This window comes from Protopterus annectens, chromosome 14.part0 (genome assembly GCF_019279795.1).
Source record: "Protopterus annectens isolate FY-2018-M chromosome 14.part0, PAN1.0, whole genome shotgun sequence".
NCBI classification, from domain to species: domain Eukaryota; kingdom Metazoa; phylum Chordata; order Ceratodontiformes; family Protopteridae; genus Protopterus; species Protopterus annectens.
In genome coordinates, this window is record NC_056748.1 from 550713688 (window position 1) to 550739445 (window position 25758).

At 38.9% G+C, this 25758-nt stretch overlaps 1 pseudogene; it reads left to right on the forward strand.

The window, feature by feature from the left end:
- Nucleotides 1–21495: 21495 nt before the first annotated feature.
- The window catches only part of LOC122789094, a 75928-nt pseudogene continuing 71665 nt past the window's right edge, over nucleotides 21496–25758 (forward strand).

Sequence of the window (25758 nt, forward strand, 5' to 3'; positions counted from 1 at the left end):
CAGTTTCACATCTTGTTGTTAGCTGTGATATACTTATGTCTGAGGGTCTGTATAGTATAAGCTACAATAATTTGTTAAGGTTGTTATACTGGACACTGCATATATATTATAATACAAAGTTTATTGGTTCATATGTTTATAGGAGATTACTAGGCTGACAGTTTTACCCAGATTTTAACCAATTTTCTATCCCTATGGAAAAGATAACAAGGGTCATCAAGCAGGGGTTTTGACAATTTTTAAAGACTGCCTCTGTCCATAAGGGACATGGGTGCCACCCCAGAAGTGAATGTGATCACTCGCCTCTAGGTCCACCTTTATGGGGTGCTATCAATGTTGTAATTTTGCAGGGGTATTTGATTTCCCAAAGGGTATTATTATGCACTTCTTTGCATTTAGTTTGAGGTCATGGCTTTAATACCAATCATTAATCTGCATAAGACCATTCTGTAAGATATCAACATTGGTTTGGGAGTCAATGATTTCCCCCAACTTATAGTCATCAGCAAACTTGGTCAGCTATAGGCCACCTACATTTGCTTTGACATCTGAAAAGTATATACCAAACAGGAGGAGGCCCAGCACTGAGCCCTGTGGTACTTCACTGTTGACTAGCCTCTTGCTAGATATGGAGTCTCCCACTCTAACAACATGTGTCCTCTCCATAAACCATCTGGCTATCCACCTGGTGACTTAAAGGTTTATGCCCAGGTTTTGTGGGTTTATCTGTAATATCTGAGTGGGATATTGTGTCAAATCCCTTGACCAGGTCAAGGTAGGTGGTATACACTGTCCTACTCTCATCCATAACCTTGGTGACCATCTCAAAGAAGTCTAACAGATGGAGCAGCGGCACTTGCCCTTGACAAAACTGAACTGGCTTAGGTCTAAAGTCTGGAGATTTCTAAATCATTGTTAATCAGGCCCATGGTTATACTATCCAGAGTGTTACATATGAGGCTAGTCAGACTTATGGGTTGGTAGTTTATTGTGTCCATTGATGCCTCCCCCTTGTGCAGAAGGATGACTGCTGCTGTCCTCCACTCTACTGGGACAAATCCTATCTAGAAACTGTGGTTAAATAAGGATCCAAGTGGGTCTGCTAGGTCATATTTCAAGCTATTTAACAGGCACCCAAGAATTCCATCAGGTCCCATCAATGCTGTGTTTCTAGCTTTAGATAGTGTAGTGATGACCTTTTCTTCTATGATAACAGGCAAAGGAATGATAGGGGATATTAAATGGGGACTAACTGTAGGTGATGAGAGGGTGACATTTCAGCTGAATTTATCATACAGCAAGTTTGCTATTTATTCTGGCTGAGTACAGGTAGTGCCACCTACAGCCAATTCAGTACATTGTTGAGTGTTTCCCTTAATATTTCGGGTATAACTGAAAAATGCTTTGTGGTTATCCTTTGCTTGGGAGGCTATTGTAGTCGTATTTAGCTTTTGAAGACTTGACTAAGTTCCCTTATTTGCTTGTTGAGAATAATGAGGGATTTTTTATCTGCTGTGCACCCAGCCAATTACTTCTAGACAAAAATGTCTTCCTTCTGTTGTATAGTCTATTTATGCTAGGGGTCTACCAGGGTGACTTGTTTTTTCCAGCTAGGTATGGGTTTAGTTTGGTCATGTACTGCTGTTTCTATGCAGTTGTTAAAGTGGTTGTACAGGGCATTTGTGTATGCTTCTCTATAGGCCTCCATGTTTTGGGGATTAGGAGAAAGCTTTGAAATTAACTACACTATCACTTAATAGAAGGTAATTTGCCTCTGAAAAATTCTTTAGTGTTTTAGGGTTTAATGGGGATTGTACATTACATTCCTTTCAAAGGAGACTGATTTATGATCTGATCTTACTAATGAGGACATTATGCTGGGGGAGGTGCAATGCTTCCCCATGTTTGTGAATACTATTTCAAGGATATTTGAGCCTTTTGTGGGAGTACAGACCAGCTGTTTCAGAGCAATTGCATTAAAAAAATCCAGGAATGTCTGATCCTGCATGCTAGTGGTCTTGTATATTTCCCTGTTTATGGAAGTACGGAAGTTAAAATCACCCATAAGTAGTGCATTGGGCTGAATGATTCTTTTAACTTCAGATATGCGGAATGATTTTCATAGTTCATAGTTGGGGACCTGTAGTTAGCAATTATATAGTGGGAGATTTTGCCTATATTCAGCTGGACATGGAGCAGCTCATGCAAGTCATCCTGCTTGACCAATTTAGAGGTGTAACTGTTTTTTATGTAAATGGAAACACATCCTCCTCTTGTTTTTTCCTCTTCAGAGTGTGATCTGAATGTGTGACAGGCATTGTAGCTTTGGACTGTTGTGGTGCTTTCTGTAGGCTTGAACCATGTCTCGTCAACTGCACAGACATCAGCAGTTTCCAGGATAAGGACAGCTTCCAGTGCATGCAGTTTCTTGTTAAGACTCCTACCACTGAGCAGTAGTACCTTCAGCTTGGCATTAGACGAATTTGCTATGTTGGTAATTCTGTTGGTTTGGCACTGCCTAAAAAAGGCACTGAGGGGGTGGCTGATGCCTTGGCCTGTATTCAGAAGCCTATCAGTGACAGGTACAGACCATCTCTGGGAAAGCAGCATGGTCTGTTGATCATGTCATCCCAGGCTAACAAATACTAGATCATTTTGGAATGATACCAGTAGCTAAGCCAATTACTGAAGTCAATCATTTTCTGTTTATATTATGGTATCATTTTTGGTGAGGGAAGAATGCTGCTCAGTGCAAGGCTCATACCAGCCTGCGACACCTATTCAGAGAGGGCCATCATGTCTCTCATCATATAGTCCAGAGATGTACATCTCAGGTCATTCACACTCACATGGACTATGACTGAGTCATGGTACTTGTAGTAGAGTGATCTGAGTGCCTGTGTGATCTGTTTAATCCTGGCCCCTGGCAGGCAACTGACTGTAACCCTCTTTTATCAAGTCGGGTGATGGAGGTGTCTGTGTCTCATAATGGAGTCTCCTATGACCAACTTGTTTGAGTGTGTGGTGCTTCACCTTTGGCGCTTGCTTGTGGATACACTGTGATGTGCATTTTTGTGTGTAGTGGTTGGTGTTGATTTGGTTTTGTTTGCATGTGGTTTCTGAAGAAATCATATAGGAGGCTTCTGAGGTTTTGATTAGTTACTTGTGAGTAACTCCACACATGTCGGTTTATATGTTAAGACCTTATTTAGTGAAGGGAAATTATGTGCATGTACTGACAACCTGTTTGTCAGTTGATTTGTCAGTATGTCACAGTCGTTTCTCAATTTTCATAGTTTAACTACATCTTCCACATACAGTGTTTGTTTCAGGATTAAGTGGTTGTCAGCATACATGAGAAGATTGCTACATTGGCTTCAGGATGCCCATGTCCACCAGGCTGCCCACAGAGATAGCAGGAAAGTGTCTGTCCATGATTTCAGCTTTTTGCTATGGGTTTAACCATGGAAAAGACTGGGGAAGATTTAATTTATCCTGACATGATATCACATGGATGAATAGGTGCTATACTCAGTGTGAACTGCAGCTATCCAACAAGATGATGCTGCTCTGTGCACAACTCAGATGCTCCTAGAGCAGCAGGGAGAGAATAGAAAGTTGCATAGATGGTTATTCTAAGGGAAATTTTAATTTGAAAGTGTTTTTGTCTATATATGACACTGCTAGCTGTTGTTGCACAGAGAGCAGCAAACACTGGACTTATATAGAATCAGAAAAAACAGTTTTACAACAGCAAAGCCTACAGACCAATTAGAAAAAGACACAATAAGCTTTCAGCCAGCAGCCCCCAACTCAGATAGGTTTGCTGCAGCATACTGCTGCCACAGGAGTGCAGCCAGAAAACTCTCTTAATGTAAAAATGCTGGTTTTAGAGGTCAGGTGCAGGAAAACAACACATTCTAGATGCAACTGTCCTGTAAAACTAGCTGACACAATGTAATTAAGTACTACACCAGCAGTGGAAGCAGTTCAGCTTTAAAACTCTGATAAAGTGCAAGAATTGAGCAATTATTACAGAATTCTTATGAAATAACATAAAAATAATCAGCAAAAGTGCAAAATGATACTTATTTTCAATCTTTTAGCAGTGGATGGCTTTAGGTGCAACAGATTCTCTAACTTTCAGGTGAGGCAGCCAAACGAAGAGTAGTTCTGAGAAACTGAACAAAAATACTGGGCTAGTCTGTGTCTTTTTGTAGTTGAGAAGGACTGAAAACATAAACCACACTGAATTACTAAAAATGAGAAATAATAATAATACATTGTGGTAGTTTCAGAGAAAAGATAAAAACTAGCATTAGTTATAAAACCAGTTATATTTACTGGCTATAGTGCCCTGCATAGTGAGACATATAACATTATAAAATATCAAGACAGGTAAGCAGAAACTAGAGCAATGCAGAACAAAGATAACTAAATAGTTCTCGTAATACTGAATGTATCTGAGCTGATAAATAATAACTTTAACAACATCTAAATATATTACCAATACAGGTAGTCCAGTTGTCAGTTCTGGCTACACTGCAGGTGCTGAGAAGAGCAGTTTTGACAAATATTTATGATGGAAGCCAGACAGACACAAAAATTAACTATGTCCTAAATAATTGTAAATGTAACATGTTATCCATAAACAAAAAAATTGCAACCTAGCCATAGGACTAAGTGAATGTTTGTAGAACAATATTGTGCAAATGTCATAATATGCAAATAAATATGTGAGAGCGCTATATAGCCAAGGAGAGATATTGTTTCTACACCACAGGCATGACAACTGCTGCCACAAGTAAAATGCAAAGTTCAAGTTCCAGTTGGCTGTACAGCATAGATGGAAGAAGCCCTGAGTGCAACCCAGGCTCAGTCAGTGACCTGGGTGCTGGAGGAACCAGGTAGAAAGGGAGGGAAATGACAAAGTAGGTCTGCTCACCTATCAAGAGGAATGGCTGGAGATGTATGTTTCTATAATGCTTGCTCACTCATCATGAGGGACAGCTGAAGATGTATGTTTTTGTAGTGCCTGCTTACCTATCATGGGGGATGGTAGGAGATGTATGCTTTTGTAGCATCTGCTCACCTATCATGGGCGTTGGCTAGAGATGTATGCATTTGTAGTGTCTGCTTACTTATCATGGGGGATGGCTGGTGATGTAAGTTTGTGTAGTATCTACTCACCTATTATGGAGGACAGCTGGAGATGTATATTTTTGTAGCATCTTCTCACTTATCATGGGGGAAGGCTGAAGATGTATGTTCTTGTAGCATCTGCTCAGCTATAATGGAGAATGGCTGGAGATGTAAGTTTCTGTAGCATCTCCTCACCTATCATGTGAGACAGTTAGAAATGTATGCATTTGTAGTGTCTGCTCACCTATCATGGGGCACAGCTGGAGATGTATGGTTTTGTAATGTCTGCTCACCTATCAAGGGGCACAGTCGGAGATGTATGATTTTGTAGTGTCTGCTCATCTATCATTGGTGATGGTTGAAGGTGTATGCTTTTGTAGCATCTGCTCACCTATCGTGAGGGATGGTTGGGGTGTATATTCTGAGATATGCACTAAAACTACAGTCCTTGGTGGAGAGTGGAGATAGATGGAGGCATCTGCTTATTGGCGGGTATTATGGGGATACAAGTAGGTGACAAGGTTTAGCACATCCCTAATGCATACCCGTCCTTTGAGACCTTGCAAGCATGCATGGGAAAAAGTACTCTGGTGGCTCTTTTTGATGACAGCCATCATGTGCCCATGCTCTTGTCCATTAAGGTGAACAAACACGTGACAATGGCCACAGAAGTGGTTTAGTGGTTGTCAGATGCACAGGAAAAAAATACTAAAACAAATGTTCCATGGGACAAGACAACAAACCTAGTGACTTTCTGCTCAGACTCAAGGAAAACCTGGATAACCCCCTATCAAACATGTTAAATACAATGTTAGGATGTGGCACATCTCTGACCTATAACAGGTTGTAGCTGTGCCAATTAACAAAGGGGTTACATCAGGCCCAAACAAATTAAGACCAATCGACCTACCATGTTTTCTATGCAAAATCATATACACAGTCATTTTAAAGATTATCCAAAATAACAGAAGGGACATACTTCTTTTAGAAATAGGGCAGGATAGGTTTGTCAAGGGAACAGCTTCACTTTCAAATCTTGTGCTTTTTTGAAGAGGTAACAGTAGCAGCATTTGATAAAGGGCTCAAAGGATATCGTTTATCTTGATTTTCTTAGGGAATTCAAAGTATAAAGAATAATTCACAAATTAACAGCATTAGTTGTTAATTCATATGTAATTCAATCAGTATAACACTGGTTAAGCAACAGGACACAAATCAAAGTGGGGATTGCTTGTCTATCCTGACAGGGGTTATCAGTGTGCCACACAAAGATTTGTAAAGTAGTCACTTCTTTGTAGACTTTTCAGTTATAAAAGAAGAGCTATGGAAAACCAGATATGCTAATGACTGCAAATAGGATTCATTAAAAAAGCTAAAGTTTGTCAAGATGGTCTACAAAAAGATACGTCTGGTACAACAGTAATGACCTCACCTTTAATGATAGGAAGCATAGCACCATAAGATTTTGCAAAAAGACGCGTAAATTATGATTATAAAAGAAATTGTCAAATCATAAAAAATTACATCATCGTTAAAGATCTAAAGACAACAATAAATAAAAATTTTAAACTCTGACCATTGTGTATCCACCAACGTCAGGAACGCATATTCCATCTCATTCTAAAGGGTATGTCTTCTCACTCAAGGCAGATCATTGTGCCACTTTATATTTCACTGATGTGATTAATTGCAGAATGCATTGCTATACTTTTTTAGTCTTCAAACAAGACAATTGAAAGAACATGAAACGCTGTCATAATTCCTTGCTAGAAAACAAATGTGAGCTGGAATACTTGGAATATTCATAAAGGCTTCATGAAATGTTATTATATTGTGTTTCTTATGAGTTACAGACATGATCTTTGCCAGAACCATAGCTAGGGTGAGGCAAACAGGGCAGCCGCCACAGGTGTAACGTGTTGAGGGGGGCATGATTGGCAGCATAGTAATGGCATTTCTGAATGCTGGTAATGAAATAGATTCTAATACCATTTTTTCCTTCTCATGTTAAAGTGTTTGCTTCCGCATTTCATGTATGTGGTTTAAGTTGTAGCTATGAATGTTGCAAGCAACTTGCTATACATTTTAAAATTAGAAGACTTTTTTTTTTTGTTTGTTTCTCAACAAAGAGTTGAGGGACAGAAGGGACCTAACACTACTTAGGAGAGAAGTGGGGAGTGCCAGACTGGAGAACAGATTTTTTTAGGATGGGGCAACAGATCTGGGAAAAGCATTGGGGTCTAGAAGAGCCACTTACAGGTCTGACCTCTGTGTTGTCTATAAGGCAATGTCTGATCAAATTATTTTTGATAGCCACTGCCAGTGTCTGGGACACACTGCTGGAGCTGCAAACACCTAACTGAGAACCTAATAATAAAAATAATATCAGTAATAGAAAGAAATGTGATGCATTACTCAATGCCTTACATGACTATGCAGTAAGCTTCTATTTACCATCAGGTATTCAGATGGAAGAACATCAAGAGGTAGTGATTTGTGGTAGCTTTTTTCTTTTATTTGAATGACACTTATTTGCTAAAGATTTGATGTACCAAGCAAGCCATGTGAGTTATTTTTGCTTGGAATAAAACTAGTGTTTTACATAAAATAGTTAGGAATGTCTGAAATAAAGCTACTTTTTTGCATAAAAATGTTAGCTATGTTTTTGGAAATCTTGTTGAAAGTGGAGGCAATGTTAGTACCAGTTTCACTGAGGAAAGGATGAGTGCAAGGTTATGTGTGTATGTATGGGATGCTTTTCTCCTTGGCTTAAGATGTTTGCTAATGGTTGCAAGGTATCCTGGTTATGTTTGGGATTATTAGGATGCTGGAATAGACTCTGGTTAAAGACACTTTGTTTGCTTTTCCTGGTGATGTTTTTAACCTGATTTCTACGTGTGTGTAGACTGGGTTGTTTGGGAGGTTTTCTAGTGTTTCTAAGCTTTGCCCCTGATCAGCACTAGTGCTTTTTTTCCTATTGACATCCAAGGGGCAGGAATGCATTTAACCTTTTTCCTTACATATAGGTGCAAAGTAATTGAGGATAGTTAGGAAAGTGTGGTTAGAGTAATTGATAGCCTCATCTAGGGGTAAGGATTTTAGAGGGTACCATTTGCATTATTTTAGTAATTCATTAAAGTGTCCTTATGGAAATGCCTTTTGGCTTGTATCAGCTTGAAAAATATATTTTTGTTGATTTCTGCTGTCCCCAGATAATAAAGGGTAGATGATGGTCACTTAGGGAGTTTGGTAAGTGCATTCTAATAGTGCAGTTATTATCTGGGTGAAACAGAAAAGAATAATGTCTGGTGTAGCATATGCATTTCTGTTGTTATTGGCCCAATCTATGTTTACATCACCCAGAATGATGGTAAGGTGTTAACGGTTAATAGAAATCCACGATAAAAATCTTTAAGAGCAGAAATATTCTTATTGTTAGGATGTGGTGTGATATAAGTGACTGCCGTGTTAAGTTCAGGTATGCCATGATCTAAAACCAGACTAGTGGGGATCCAATGGACTCTAATAGGTAAGGTAAGAGTACAACTGATCTTAAGCCTCTAACCTTACCAAGACAGGGAAGACTACAGACTAGATTTGGAAATTTTCCAAACTGTCTGAAGCTAGCAGATTTTTTGTGTATGGCGGTGATTAAGGCCTTTTTTTAATACTCTTTGTCTTATCCTCACATATGCTGACCTCAGCCATTCTTTGCTGCCCTGTTGCCAATAAAACTCCCCTGTAAAACCAGACTGTAGAGGGGATCCTTTGGTTTCCAACAAATATTTGCCTCACCTTGCCATTCTGTGTAGGTGGCCCAAAGCTAGTGCCAAAGCTGTGCATAGAGTAGTCCACAATCCATGTGTCTATACAGGGATATTTAATACTCTTTAATTCCACTAGCCCTTTGAAGTTGGCAAGGATGGACAGAATACTGTCCCTAAAAATAAGTGTTCCATCTCTAGAGATCAACAAATGGCAAACTGAATAATGGCTATCTAAAGGAAGTCTTTCCTTGAGAATCTGCATCTTCTTCTAGGTTCATAGTTCACTACTAGGCTAACTGCTCTTACCATTTTAAGTCTAGCCAATTACCCCACATGAGAATCAAAAGCTGTACCTTGTATTAGGTAACAGAAACACCTTAACCATTCTGCCAACCCATAAATGAACTAGACAAATTCCAGTCTCAGACCGTCATCCCTTAACTCATGAAGGGTCTGAAGGTACCACAACTCTGGGGCCTAGTATGGATTATTTTGATGCAACCCTCTGCTGAATCTTCCTCTCCCAACAAACCCCTTTCCACCTGTTAGCCCCTAGAATGTAATATTATTTCATATTAGATATCAGGAACACCAGCTGTTAATTGGGTATTAAAACAATATCTTTATTTGTTAGCCTATATTTGTCAAAATGGCTAGAATATGATTAGACTACTAACCTACCTTGGCAAGTGTAATACTTTACACATGATGCTGCCTTTGGGAAGTTCTGCAGTCATAGGATCATATGAGGTTGCTAGGCTAATGACACTAGGGTCCTCACAAGTTTAGCCAAGTTTTACCTTATTTCCATGGTCAGCACCTATCTCCCCTGTCCAAGATGGACATAGGTGGAACCCCCTGGGGTGAATTTATGGTTACCCATTCAATTTCAATCATCCAGATTGAGTTTGAAGAGTCCCAATGAGGTGCTTTGCTTAACATGAAGCAGGAGTTTGTTCTAAGGTGTGGTAACCTCTATGAGACAAATCTGTCCCTCCAGCAGATTCTATTAATGTCAATACCAGGTTAAGGCCATTACAGTGAGTAATCCATGTACCATTTGACTTACTGATATGCAACATTTCCAGTAAAGCAGGGTCAAAGATTGTCGTATATGCGAGGCAGAGATCATGTCTGAGTAGTCTGTATGAAACAAAATAAAGTGGCAGTGATTTCAGACATAGGACAGATGCTGAAGACCTTGAATTTTCCTTGTGAGGATCCTTTGTGGTCTCTCCAATTACAGCAAGTGTTTGGAAAGGTACATACCAAAAGGGGTATTGTACTCAATTATTGGCCTGATGAGGGAAGAATACAGGGAGGTTATAACTTTTTTTTTCTGGAGACAATGCCCTTACTTATGAGGTGAGTAATATAGAATGCTCCTCTTATCACTGTAGAGACATGGTGATCAATGGTAAGGTTGTTGTCTGCCTGTGTGCCCAGGTCTCTCACCACTGAGTGTGTACTTAGGGTGTTGTTATTTATGTGGTAGTTAGCAGGAACATCACTCTTACTGAAAGTTATGATAACATATTTTTTTGCATTGGGTTTAAGGGTATGACTTTGGCACCAGTCATTTATTTGTGTAAGTCCCTCTTGTAGGATGCTGGCATCATTTGGAGATTCTATGACTGCTCCCAGTTTCCAGTCATCAGCAAACTTTGTCAGCCACAGACCTTTAGTTTTAACTTTCACTTCAGAGAAATAGATTCCAAACAGCAGAGGACCCAGCACTGATCTCTGTGGAACACCACTAGTTACAGGCCTGCTGTTGGAGGTGGAGTCCCCTATTTTTGACTATATGGGTTCTATCAGTGAGACAGTTAGTGACCCATCTAATGATATATGGGTTGATACATAGCTGGATGAATTTTTCAATTATGTCTGAGTAGGGGATAGTGTAAAAAATCTTGGCTAAGTCTAGGTAGGCTGTATGCATAGATTTCCCCCCATCAAGGGCCTTGGTGACTGTCTTGAATAAGTCCACCATTTTTAACAGATATGCTCTCCCTATGACAAATCCAAATTGAGTACAGTCAAGTGTTTGGAGGTTACCAATATCTTTGTTGATAAGGTCCATGATGATACGCTCTATGGCCTTCCAGATAAGGCTACTCAGGATAGTAGGTCTATAGTTCCCAGAGTCAGTGAAAGCTCCACCTTTGTGCATGGGGGATAAGAGTGGCCGTTTTCCATTCAGCTGGGACAAAGCCAGTGCTTAAACTGTGAATGAAAATAGTACCCAGTGGTGTTGCTAGTGTCTGAGCCCATGTAGGACACAGCCTGGGATGTTAGCAGGTCATGGATGCTGTGTTTCTGACCTTAGAGAGGGCATTCATGACCTACTGCTTAGTGATACAGGGCAGAGGACAGGTGGTAGGGATGTCTTGGGATAAGTGTGGTGGGGAAACAGGAATGAAGTTTTCACAGAACCCGTTGGTTAACAGATTAGCAGTGCCCACAGGCTCATTATATGTGGCATCATTAACTACTAATTTGGCACAAATCTGAGACTTTCCTTTTAGCTTACAGATATAACTAAAGAACATCTTATAGTTGTCTTTAGTTGAGGAAGCTAATTTGGATTCATAGTCAGCTTTGGAGGACTTCACAAGAAGTCTTATTTGCTTGTTTAAGCTGAGGAGGGAGTGTTTCCAGTTTGGGGCTCACTCCCTCTTACTCTTAGACAGCTATTTCTTCCCCTTATTGTAAAGCCTGTTAATTGCAGTTGTCCACCAGACAAGTTTGCTCTTCATTGAGGAGCTTGATTTAGTCCTATCAGGTACGGCTGAGTCAATACAGTTATACAGGTGTTTGTATAAAACATTGGTGTAGAACTTGGCATAGTTGCCAGATCCATCTGAGGGAGGAGGTGCAGTGAAGCTACTTATACCATCTTTTAAGAGGTTACAATTTGCTTTGGAGAAGTTTTTTAGTTTAGCTTGTGCTTGGGGGGTCAGGTGTGATAGTAGCTTCGAATGAGACTGATTTATGGTTAGATCTCACCAGGGTAGACCTCATAATGAGGGTTCTCTAGTGGTCCCCCATACTGGTAAGCACCAGATCCAGGATGTTGGCACCCCTTGTGGAGTGTCAATTAGCTAGGTCAGGGCATTGGAGTGAATGAAGCTGAAGAATCTTAGGGCAAGTGAGTTTCCGCATGAGTAATTTCCCCATTCAATGGATGGGTAGTTAAAGTCACCCAAAACCATGGTGTTCAGATGTATCTTGATAGATTCAAGTAGATTCAAATATGCAGAGTGGATGTCCTGAGTCATGAAGAGAGTCCTGTAGCTGGCAATGACTTGCATATGCTATTATTGAATATGCTATGCTACTCTGAAGTAAATTCTTTTGAAAGAGGAAACTGGCAAAATCTTCTATCTCATCACAGTCCCCAACTCTTGCCTATTATCTCCAGTGTTCATGGATGCCAGGAAGTGAAGGACAAATGAACAAGGTGTGATGGTTGTAGGGAGACTGAGGAGTGAGAAAGAGCATGAAAATATATTTTCTAAATTATAATATGCATTTTCATCTCATATTCCCCATTACTTCCTTCATGTCCTTCCTATCACCTGCTGAATGTGCTCTGAATTGCTATTGTACCTCGCAAATTATTTCTCACACCTTATTACTATTGATGTTTCCACAAAACTCACAAAGAACTGCTGAACATCCTCAAGGTGCCTAAAGAATAGTACTAATAATAATAATAATAATAACAATAATAATAATAATAATAATAAATAGGCATATCCTGAGAAATGTCATGTCTTACATTACTCCACTTTTAACTATTTTTAAAAGTTTATTTTTATTTTTTTAATTATTTGCTAAACTGGGTAAGTGGACTGATTCTTGATGATCATTGCTAAACATAGCTGACCACAACACCAGTGGTGAAGATTATATGCAGGGATAATTTATAGTAGCAACTAAGCAGGAAGTTTTGGAAGGTGAGAAGAAATCAGAATGCCTTAATAAAACTGACACAGCTATAGGAAGCTCATGCAAAACATGCATAATTGTTCAGTTTACATTTGTTACACCCCCCCCAAAAAAACTCCTTTCCAATATAGTCCACCCTTTTGCCATATTTCAGTTTCTTCTTGCCCCCCCCCAACATTGTGTGCAAGACTATGAAATCCTTGCTATACCTTTATAAAGTCAAACTATGTCCTAGTGTTTGTCCTCCTTTATCCAAGCCTCCCTTCTCTGAACAATAAAGGACTCATGTTTCAATTCCTTGGGATTATTTTGCATGTATCAGCAACTGTGACATTTCCCTGCCATATCATTGACCTTGTAACATTCCATCATAAATCCTGGAGAACAGAAGTTATTTCTCATCACAATATCTGTTGACATTTTTTATTTGTGCTTATGTGTTTGGCTTCAAACTGACTGGGGCTGACTGTTCCACAACGACTTTCTGTAATTATATTCATTAGAAATTAGCATCAATACAAAAGCAAAAGAAATCAAAGGACACCTGTCACTCTTCAAATTAAATATGGTCATCTGGTTACTTTATTTTATTTATTGTATTTGTTTATTGTCATTTGTCAACCAGGTTGGTCCAGCTGAGCCAGGAACCCATTTTCAGTGGAGACCTGAGGAGAAAAGCTCCAATTAAAAGTAACAGTTTTACAACTTTTATAAATTTTTTTTACAATTTTTTTTACAAATTAGAGACACATTTACAATGGTATAATATCACAAAGGTATAAATCAAAAATAAGAAACACTAATTTATACAGCTGTGTTCTAGTTGCAGAAGATAGTATGGTATCAGAAATATATTCATAATGCAAAAATTTAAGTAACAGCCATAAACTCGATAAGAAAAAACTATTTACTTGAACAAGATGTAGGTATACAGTAGTGCGATCATTAGAAAAAATAGAGAATAAGAAGGTATGCTTTGAGTAAGGGTGTAGAATTAGGAAGAAGGTAGTGGGATTGCAGGTTGGAGTTTGACAAGGACAGGACCAGGTCTTTTGTAGGTATTGTTTAAGCTCAAGTATGAATTGTGCTTTCTGGGGAATATGTCTTATGTTAAGGGGAAGGGCATTCCAGGTATGAGTGACAGAGATTTTATATAGCGACTTTCCAATATTCTTTGTTAGTTTGTTGATGTCCAGGAGATGTTTATCAGATGTGAAGGTTAGTAAGGACTGGAGCTGCATACAGAAGACAAGGTAGGAGAAGAGACATGGCTAGGGAGGGTTTGGTGGAGGGGGAGAGTAGTTTGTGACTATGGCACAGAAGACAACGTTTTTGGTGTGTTTTTATACAATGATTGATATGTATGTCAAATTTGAGTTCATCGTTGATAGTAACACCAAGTAATTTAGCATAGGTTCAGGACTGATGATATTATTGTTAAGTGAGGTAATGGAGAAGGAGGATTTATGGTGAGCAAGTGTTTCAGGAAGGAAAAGTAAGAGTTTTGTTTTTTTTTGGATTAAGTATTAGTTGGTTTTCAGAGGGCCACGTTTTGATGGAGGTGAAAGTGTCTTGGGTAAGAGCAAGGAGTTCTGGGATGCTGTGGGGGGTGGTAATGAGGGTTGAGTCATCGGCATATTGTAAGAGTGTAGAGAGGGTAGTAGCAGTGTGTAATCTGTTGGTGAAGATACTGAATAATAGTGAACCCAAAATAGAGCCTTAGGGGACACCTGTGTTGACAGGTAGAAATGGGGAGGTGACAGATTGCCAGTGTATAGACTGTTGTCTACCAGATAAGTAACTACAGAACCAGTTTATAGAGGGAGTAGAGAGATGGAGATCAGAAAGCTTGGATATCATTTTGGGGTGAGAGACCATATTGAAGGCTTTAGAAAGATCAAGGAATAGATAGGAAACTAGATGGTTGTTGTCACAGGCTTCTGCAACAATTTGGGTGAACGAGAATAGTGTGATAGATGTGCTGTGGCGGGGACTAATTCCATGTTGGGTGGGAGTTAGAAGACTGTGATTCAGCAAGTGTTTACGTAATTGAGTGTGGACACATTTTTTGAGAATTTTGGAAAGGGGAAGAGTATAGCAATGGGGTGATAGTTGGATAGGTCAGTGGAGTTTCCTCCTTTATGGAGAAGGATAGTAAAAAAGGGTTTCCATATGTCAGGGGCAAGGTCTTCATTAATGGAGCGATTTATAAGAATAGAGATAGGGTAGGAAATGGATTTGGCTGCGATTTTAAGGAAGCTGGTTAGTAATTTATTGACAGAGGGTGAATATGGTTTGAGTTTATTTAAATGGGTTTTGATGAATGTGGTAGGAACAGGTCGAAAGGAGAAAGTATTGGAGGAAGAGGGTCTGGGAGCTAAGGACAGAAAAGAGGTGGTGGGATTTTGTTGAGTTAATTTTTGAATTGTTTCAATGAAGTGATTGCTTAATAGACCAGTGGTCTCTATGCCAGTATTGAGAGGAAATGGTTTGGGGGTTGAAGGGTTACTGGAGTGGAGGATTTTATTAACAGTAGACCAGAATTTGAGGGTTTTGTGTGGGCTACATTGGTTGGAGTTAAGGAATGTTTTTTTTTGTCTTTAATGACAAGGTTTTTACACACATTCAAAAGTTCTTTGTAACGTTGTAATAGTGAAGGGGTTTTATTCTTGATCCAGGATTTCCAGGCAGCATCCCTCTGATGCATAATAGTGCATGTTTACTTAGTGAGCCAAGGGGCACAGTTATGTTTAACCTGATTTTTGTGGATGGAGTCATGGAGTTCAGTACATCTAGAAATATCTTGTTGAAGGTAGTTGCAGCATCATTAAGGGGGAGGTTATGAAGGAAGGTCCAACTGATGTTGGATAGTGTAGAGTTGAACTTATCAGGATTGAATTGAGTTAAATTGTGGCATTCTCTGTAATGGTGTTCTTTGGGTGAATGTTTGAAATGTCTATAAGTATAGGTAGGGGAATGGTCACTTAGAGAGTTAGCAAGAATACCAAGGCTATGATAGAGATCAGGATCGGAAGTAAGGATCCAATCTATTAAAAAAACGGTAGTAGAGTTTTCAATAGTCCTGGTAGATGAGGATATGAGTTGGTGGAAGCCAAACAGATCGAGGCTATGAGTAGGTGGTGAGGAGGAGACTGAAGCCCAATCAATGCTGACATCACCAAGTATACAGTAATAGTTTTGTAGGAAACATGTTGGGTGAGCCAGAAGAGAAAGTTTTCGAGAATAGGGATGTTGTCACCTGGGGGGATATAGATGGATGCAATGGCAAATTTTTTGTGAGTGTTAAGATGACAGTTTGCAATAAGGATTTCAGCAGGAGCAAAGCTGAGTAAAGGAGTCAAGAGTGGAGAGAGAGTGAGTTGGTCAGAGTAGAGGATGGCTAATCCTCCACCTCTCTTGTTAGTTCTATCAGCACAAAATATGTTATAGCCTGGGGTTAGGACTTCTGAGTTGGAGATGTGAGGTTTTAACCAAGTTTCTGAAAGGGTTAAGATATGAGGGGAGTTCAGATAGATCGAAGAGTGCAAAGCTGGGATTTTGTTAACAATACTTTAGATATTCAGAGAGAAAATAGTTAGACATTTAGGTGAGGGGGAGTGAAATTGGAGTAGTATCTGAGGGGCAGAGGTAGGGGTTAATAGCTTGTGAGAGGTAGGGGTGTAGTTCCTGGTTTAGGATGGATGTCACCATCCAAGAGTAGATTATCTAGGAACCCAAGCAATGAGGAGAGTAGGTTTATAGTATAGGGAGGTGTGCATGTTATAGAGTTGGAAGGAGCAGCATTAGAGCATGCTTTTACTGTAAAGAGGTTGGAGGGAGAAATAGGAAATAGGTGTGGGGAGATGAGGTATGTGGGAGTGTTGCAAAGTAAGTGGTAGCTGTGAGAAAGGGTAGGTGTTGGTGTTTGGTAATGCAGTGGAGTATGGTATAATTTATAGAGAGACAGTATCTTACTATCTTCCTTCACAGCAGCTGGATTGATACACAAAACCAGGTGATTACTCTGACCTCAGTTTTGGGTTGAAACTGTACTGAGCATTTAGTAACAGCAACTGACTACTATGAGAGCACAAGTAACTGTGAGCCATATGAGGGGTAAGAACCTGCAGTATTAATAACACTAGGCTAGTTAGTAGTGCAATGCATGATGGAAAATGTAGTCCCCTCCACTAACAAAACTCGTAGCTTCTGAAGAATAAAACTTCAAGTAAGAAAATGCACTGCACTTTACTGTAGTGTCTCTCAAGCAAATCTGCTGAGCTGCATAAGGCATAATAACCTTGACATAATCTAAGGTGGGCCCCTTGTGGAAGTAGGGCTGTACTGGGTCAAATAGGTTCAATTGATGTAATGCCTGCCCTGCTTACTGGGGTCAGATGTCAACAGTACACCTGAAAGCAGAAGTGTACATGTCACTACAAGTGTATCAAGATAATCACCAATATTCTCCAATAACAACTGTTCTGTTATTTTACAACGTGCATTTTAATTCCAACTTTTTAAAGGGCTTCGTTTTGCTATAAATGAGTTTTGTATTTATAGATTCTTATGAAGCATGTCATTTACTAATTTGTCTGTGCAGTGTTTAGACATCAAAGACTTTAATAAATTTAAAAATAAATGAAAAAAAACAATGAACTACAAGAGCTGCCTGGTCACAAAAGGAGCTGTTTCTCAGATACCTGCATCGAGTTAGTGCAGTATTTGATGGCCTAACTTGGGAGTGGCATAAGGCTGAAATGAAAAATGAAACAGACAGTGGTCTCATCAGAACACCAGCTGGTTAGATATGGCCAGGTCCAGTTGTCAGACCAGTTTGAAAGGACGGCAAGAGTTGTGTTTAGTTTTCTTTTTGTCATGTTGTTTTTTTTAATATTGCAGTCTGCAGTGTATAACTGACTACTATGCTTAGACTACTGGTTTAGAAAATGCTTCAGTGCAAATGCATGCTAATTTACAGGTTACTTTTAAAGTAATATGCACCTGTTATAAAATGTGTTTTCAATGACGTGGCTTTTATACTAGTTCAAGCTTGTGTTTCTGAACTCTATTGCTTTTGAATTCTGTAGTGTATGAGCATATTTATCACAAATTATACTGTTTTTTTTCTGAAATGTTATGTCACTGTTATTGCACTGCTTGACATTTTTCTTCCTATGTCTCTTTTCCCCATTGTTAATGGAATGGACTCGACCCAAAAGGACTTTCAGTCTAGGAAACAAAATAAAATACATACATTTATACATTCACAGAGTACAACACTCACAAGGTATCAGCAAGAAGCATTTTCATTGTTTAGAAACGGGGGCAAGTATACACATGTATGCATGAAATAGCTGGCAGCCTGGACAAACGCTGGTCTTCTGTGCCCTTGATGCAGAGAGCATTTTTGCGAAGTGAGGACATTGGCAGTCTGTGTCCCTCCTTACTTTTTCCACAGCTGCTTTAAGAAAAAACAGTCAGCCAAGTGAGGATTAAACACATAAAGGGCTGGGCAAGTTAATTTTTAGATGCATTTTAACTACCGAGTTTACTAATTCCTCCTAGATTTTCATAATTGCTCCTTTTAAGTTCCATCTTACTGACATGTAGGAATCACAAAAAGTAACTGGACAGGATACACCACGAGACACCTTCTTCTCCGTAAGTCTTTTATTCCAATAAAATATAACAGGTGGAGATAAGCGCTTTCGCGTGCAGCTAGCACGCTTCTTCAGATCAATGTAGGAATGATGACATGACATGTAGGAATACAAACTTAAAGTATGCAAAACCTGAGCAGGTGTTTACCACCCAGATTTTATATCTTTATTCTTATTTAGTGAGGGATGTAAACGCATGTCAGAGTATCTGCCATCACATTTAGGGATTACAAAACCTTGATCAAATAACTAAAAAAAATCCCGAATGCAACCCTACTTGTACTGAAATCTGGAGGACTGAATATCTATGAACGGAGCGGAGCTGAGGAATCTGTTTTAGGGGATCCAATTCCTTTTTCGTTTCTTTATTGTGTAAGACAAAGGCACACAGCTGTCAAGTTCAAGTCCAGAAAGCTCATGGGATCAGGTTTAAACACTGTCTGTTGTCCCTGAGGGCTGTTAAGTGATAATTATCCTAGGAACTCCTCATTTGGCAGGCACTCATCTTCATCAGTAGGGCATATAGCAATGGATGCTGCTCAGAAGTCACTTTGGAATAACAGGTGGCATTTTTTTAAGTAAAGAATAAAAAGCTTCTTTAAGACCATCACCCCACCCCCAATCAGCCAATAACAATAACTTGCATATTAGAGCCTGTTAGTATATAATAGAAAACAAGAACTATAATATTACTAGCAGTGTGGAAAAAGCTCAGGCTTTTAAACTTCTTACACACTGTTTACCACTAGGGTGGTGTCTATGTCAGGGTGGTGTTAAGGACCAAAGATAAAACGGATCGAAGCTATAAACACAATTTATTTATTTAATTATGTGTTTATTTTTGCGGCCATGACAACCTCATAAAAGACAAACCTGGCACAGACACATCAGGACGTAGCACACAAGCATGCCACCGCACACCTTACAGATTCTGCGGGGTCGTTTCAAAATGCCCTGGGGCAACAAAATCTAATTGCAGCACTAGTTAACACTCCTTCATCCACTTAACATTATATGAGAAAATAATACGACTTTTAGTGGAGTGGTTTTCAATAATTAACACAGTCTGCAAAGATCACTGGTCGTGGTGTTAACTGACATCTCATACCTTCTAAATGACTCCTAGATAGATTCAGACGTTCACAATGCTTGCTTTTAAAATAATCACCATGCCTGAACTGTGCTCCTTTATGATCATGCATGTCCCTTAATCCCACCTAATCTATTTTCAATTATTAATAATCCCTTGTGAGCTGAAATGGTAAAATCCAAGGCGAGAGAGGATTTAAGAATCAAAGGGGGTGGGTTTAAAGTTTCTTTTTCGAAGTTTCAAGCACCAAAGGTAATGCCCTGTCCTTCGAAGTGTTTGCAGTTTTCCTTTTTATCACTTTTAACACTCCGTTAGAAATAATGTAACTGTACAGAGCAGGCCTTCTTTGTAAGGTGCAGTATCAGCAGAGAAGGTGCTGATCCTACAGGTGCTGGAATTTCGGGACTCTCTGCCAGGGATTCACAACCTTGAGCAGTACCAACTTGCATTTTGATGCCAAGTATCACCATTATTATTATTATTATTATTATTATTATTATTACCATAATCGTTATTATTATTACATTTTAAGATGCGGGCATTAGAATGCCACTCTCAGGTGCGAACAGCATTAATATCAAATAGCAGAAGAGCATAAATGCAGGTACACAGCCGCTGCAGGCTGCATCTGAGCAGTATGGAAGATTTACACCCATTCTCAGTTCAGTTGCTCCCATATACGGGAATGAAAGTCTCACATAACCACTGATCTTGACGTAAAAGTACAAGGAAAACTATATATCAGTGGCACCAGCCAACAAGAACGTTACAGAAGAAATCGTGAGGTCTCATCGGTAATTGCTAGTTGTTAGTCATGCACATTTCCATTTTATACCCACAGTTCAGATCTGAAATGATAGAGAACAGTTTAGTTAAAAGCAATGAATCCCAGCTGGCTGGCTGTAGCCACATACCACCACCAAAGCAGAGCGCCTCACCGCTCATTATAAACACTCGCCTGAACCCAGGAGCACCATCTGTGCGATAAAGTCTTTTGTTTCTTCCAAGTTTATTCCTTTGTCGCCTTCCTGCAGTTGTTGTCTACTTGTCTACATTCAGACACTGTGTTGCTATTCTAAGAATGTCACAAAATAACAAACCCATACACAATTCCAAGCCCCCCCCCCCCATGTATATACTTGTGCAATGAAACGAAATACTTGTGCCATTGTTTTGTGATAGAAAAACACTCCGTTATTTGAATATGAAAATTAATTGCACATACTAATGTTGTCCATCATGAATTCCTTTAGGTGACAACTGTTCCACAAGGTATAATGATGACTGTGTGGTGGGTAATGGTCTAACAGGTAACTAATATGCAGTGCACAATGCGGATGTTCGAATGAAAAATAAAAGGTGGGAACGTGGTCACTTAATTATGGCTGTAATATTTTGAAAGTGCACTTTCAATTCTTGAACACTGTTTTACCTCCTTATATTCCATTTTTCCTAGCAGAAAAATATCTCTATCCAATCGCATTTTACCTGCATAATCAACAGTTGGCATTCGACTTGTTACTTCTATTCAAACCATTAATATTTTGAGCTGCCACCCCACCTCCCAGTTACTGGACTAACGGAGAAAGATGACCGGAGAGGCAGACCTTGTTCAAACCTACAATTCAGCACTGTCTTGTATTGTTAAGTAGGCTTGTTTTACTTAACAGTGGCAGTAACCCGAAACCCTGATGACAGATACAGCCCAAAACAGGCTGCGCAGTTCACCACCCAAGTTTATTATCCATCTGTAAAAGGTCGTGCGGGGGGTGGATGCTATCTGAATGCCATAATTTCTATGTCATCCAAGACCTCTATCAAGCAAAACAATTCACAGATTTTCCTCTGTTGACCATATTTAGATGGTGACAGCATGCCAGTGAGAGAATGTTTCCTATAAAAACTCCTCCTGAAGTGTTCATCCTTCCATCCATCAGCACCGGGAACCTAAGGTAAGTTATCTTATTTCGTATTGCAATGGTGCTTCCTGCTTGCTGAATGAAAAGATCTACAGCAAAGTTTCATGTAGAATGTTTGTATAGGGATAGATCACTATGTCATGCATGCTAGGGACCGCGATACACTTTGATTATGTACTGTAACTGAGCTTAACGTACAGACTAAATACTTATCCACTTAAAGCTGGCAGGCAGCTACATGTCTTTGGTGTTGGTTATTCCATACAACTTACAGCAACTGCCTTTATTTGCAGTAAGACTAGTACAATTTTCTCAGGTTCATGCACGGTAGCATTCTGAGTTCATCCTGGTAACCAGCCTGCTCTCCCTGTTCTGGTGTTTGGCTGAGTGCAAACAACTATTGTTCGTTCAGTGAAATTAACTACACCTTTGTTTATTTCATGAGGTATCAGTGGCATTATGGATAAGGCATTGGCCTCTTAAGCTATGGACTGTGTGTTTCAGTCCCCTCTGGGGTAATCAAATCTTGTTTGTTTTTCAGGTTGGGCTAATGGTTAATGTGTTTAACTCGCACACACAAGGTTCAGGGTTTGATTCTCACCACAAAAGGGAAATTGTCTAGATTTAAAATAACCCACAAAGACAGCTAGTCTAGTATTTAACTATGAACCACAGAAATGATGCTTTCATATTGTATTGTTTAAACAAATCTGAAGCTTGGTGCCACCATGGTGTAGTGGTAAGGCACCAGACTCCAAAGAATAGGTATTCCCATTTGAGACCCTTGTGTCCAAAGTATGCTTTAGCTTTCTCTGTGGCACAGGTTGTAAGTGCAGTGATCATAAAGACAGAAGACAGCTGCTGCAGGTTTCAAATCCAAATCTAGATGAAAGTAGGACCCCACTGTCTTTATATCAGGCTTTATTCAGTTGATAAGTACCGTATGCATGAAACTAGTGAGATCCTATTAGATATTAAATACATCTGGCATAGCATCTCACTTTCAAGAAACTCACGTTAGTTACAACAACATTCTGAAGATAAATGAAGGCCATGGTTATCATTGGCATGTGAGATTTTACATGAGTAAGCAGTGACAAAGGAGGTACCACAATGTCTTATGATACTGCTCTTACCATTGAGGAGAATTTAGACCTCCACCCCTCCTGCTAATTATAGCTCCACCACTTCCGTCTGAAAACCTTATAATATAACCTTATTATTATGCACACTGCTAGCACACATGCTAAAATATATTCAAGGAACTAGCTCTAAAGGTAGTTCACTCCAAACAGTAACTGAAACCTTCTAATGAAGCTCAACCAGTGCAATTAATTAAAATGAGCAAGTCTATACACCACAGAAATTGTCCACTGATAAATGGAGTTAAACTGACACTATATGTGTCGGTACCCATTTCACTACTTAATACCGGTACATAGTTTTGGTTTGAATGTTCCTCATATACTGGAAGTGGAATGCATCCACGGCAGTGAAAAAACTCATCTGTAAAGGCTTTGGCAGTAAATAATGACTAAATATTTGCTGCATTAAATCTTAGCATCTACAGTTTATCACCCCCCCCCCCCCATTAATGTATTGGGATAGTTTACTTCTACCTCGGTAGTACTATAAGGTACTAGAATGGATTTCAAGTTAATTTTCCACTGTTAGACATGTCTTGCAAAAGTCATTTAAAGAATACTGTGTACCAATTTTTTTTTTTTTTTGCATTAAGATGTAATGCTTGACCAGTGAGTTCAAGTAATGCAGTATACCTATTATGATGAGTTTTCTGAATTGTCCCACCACACTGATAAGTCTTTTTGTAATTTTTCTTTTTTTCCAGTGCAAGGCATCATCAAGCCATCAGCTTCTCAGCAGTCTTGGTCAACACTTCAGGTAACAAAATGCATATTGGCATATATTTTGGTTTTCTTATTGTTGTGGATGCAACTTAAAGGGTTTTGTGGCATTTAAGAAAATAGTTAAGATTAATAATAATAGTAACAAAAGCAATAACAATGCCCATTTGTTAACCAGGTAGGCCCACTGGACACAACATTCCTTTTCAAAAAGTACCTGGGAGCAAGGTCTGGTTACGTGACTTGCTCGAGACTAGACAGTAAACGAACAATGGCTGAGGGACACATAAACATAAGGAAGCCTTTAAGGACAAATATTCATCCACTGAACAGGAGCAAATATTAAGTGGTCATATGACTCATTAGTTTATTTATCTATCTGCCTATATCTATCTATCTATATATATATATATATATATATATATATATATATATATATATATATATATATCTTGTCTTTGCTAATTTCTGTTCTTTAGTTATTCTGTTTTTCACAAGATGTGTGGAGATAGTGGAAACTGAAATGTTGTCTTCAAGTAGTAGTAACAGCAGCAGTTAACTATCAGAGCAACATTCACTGCAAAGTCCTATGTCAAATACACCCCCACTAAAGATAATGAAACAAACTATCCTGTGAAAATATTTTCAGTTAATAACACTGCATCTGCATAGGAAACCTTTCTTTAAGCTAATTAAATAAGCTTAAAGTTACATTTTGAAATGTTTCTAATATTACACTACTGACAGATAGATTAGATATAGATACAGATAGACATACATTATACATATATGTATATATATTTGATATACACACATACACATATATATATATATATATATATATATATATATATATATATATATATATATATATATTAGTTGCAGCAATATTCTATAACTGGGTCTGGATATCTCATAGCCAACTGTGAATAAATCCTGAGATACCAACACCTAAGGGTGAATTATTGCTATTGTACAATGACATTATTTAAAAAAGAGATTGCTTTCCTTTTTTTAAATAATGCCTTTGTATAAAGTAACTTCTGTTTCTTCATTGTTGATGTATATATCTACTACTGAAGGTTGCACAATAGGTTATTTATCATAGCTGTTTATGTGACAAAAAAGTAAGTAGTGCCAGCTGCTATACACTTACAGCTGCTTCCACTCACACCATACAAATGCATAATTTCTTTGTTAATTAAGAAATTACTATGCCTGCAGAGTGCATTGCTGCCCTGATTTGTTTTTGGCAGCTAGCACTCTGTAGTGGCATAGTTAAAATCCATTTCTTTTTACTTTGTACTATAAATACAACACTTGGAAGTCCTCCAATAAAGAGCACATATCACAAAAGAAATGGATGTAATAACAGTAGGAAAATAAGGTTTTAGTTTCACTGCTATTATTATATCCATCTCTTTTGCAATCTGTGCACTGTGTTATGCAGGGAAAAAGAACAGTTGTGATGTTAGAGTTCAGTAGCTGTGCTAAAAAGTAACTGCTCCTGCAAAATGGCTGCCAAACTCTCCCGTGAGTAACTGTCAATTTACAATAAGTATGCTGACCAAATTGTCCAATCAGCTTGCATATTCTTGAGCAGAAAAAAAAAACTTGTAATGTACAATAGCATTGAGACCTGGATGCTTACAGACAGTCATTCAATAATCTTACATGGTACTGATGTTTTTGTAAGTTACATTTGTTGGAAAAAAATAGAGATCCCCCCTTATTTTAGATTAGTATGTATGTGAGGCTCATACACATCAATTCTTCTTGAGATTTAAAGCCTTTTAGTCATGATTGCAGTTTCACTGCTGACTTCATACTCTGCTGTAACACTGATATAAGTTGAAATCGGTAATAAGGAAAGGAACTGTAAAGGTTAAGCGGTGTATCAGGAGTCATCAACAGATGTGAACTATCAAGTCCTACCACGGCTTCAAGCCCAGGTACACAAGGCTAAAGAGAGAAAGTGTGCACAACCTGATCATTTAGTTCTGTTATCCTGACAGAAAGCACCAGATGCAGAATTGTAGTACAGACCGTCATCACAAGGTGGAAAGTGCTTTATCCACAAAGCAAAAGGATGAAGGATAGTTGCGAAACTGATACCTAAGAAACTGAATCACTCTCCATTTTTGGTTTGCAAGAAGGTGTTACCACTTATGTGGGGGATGCATTCTGTTGGCATTATTACTATTGCTGGATTGGGGGGATGCATTCTGTTGACATCAGCAGTATTGCTGCATTGGGGGGATGCATTCTGTTGACATCAGCACTATTACTGCACTGTATCTCCCTTAGGAACTACTTCACTGCTAACTTGTCTGTTCAAGATCCTTGAGCAGTAAGATG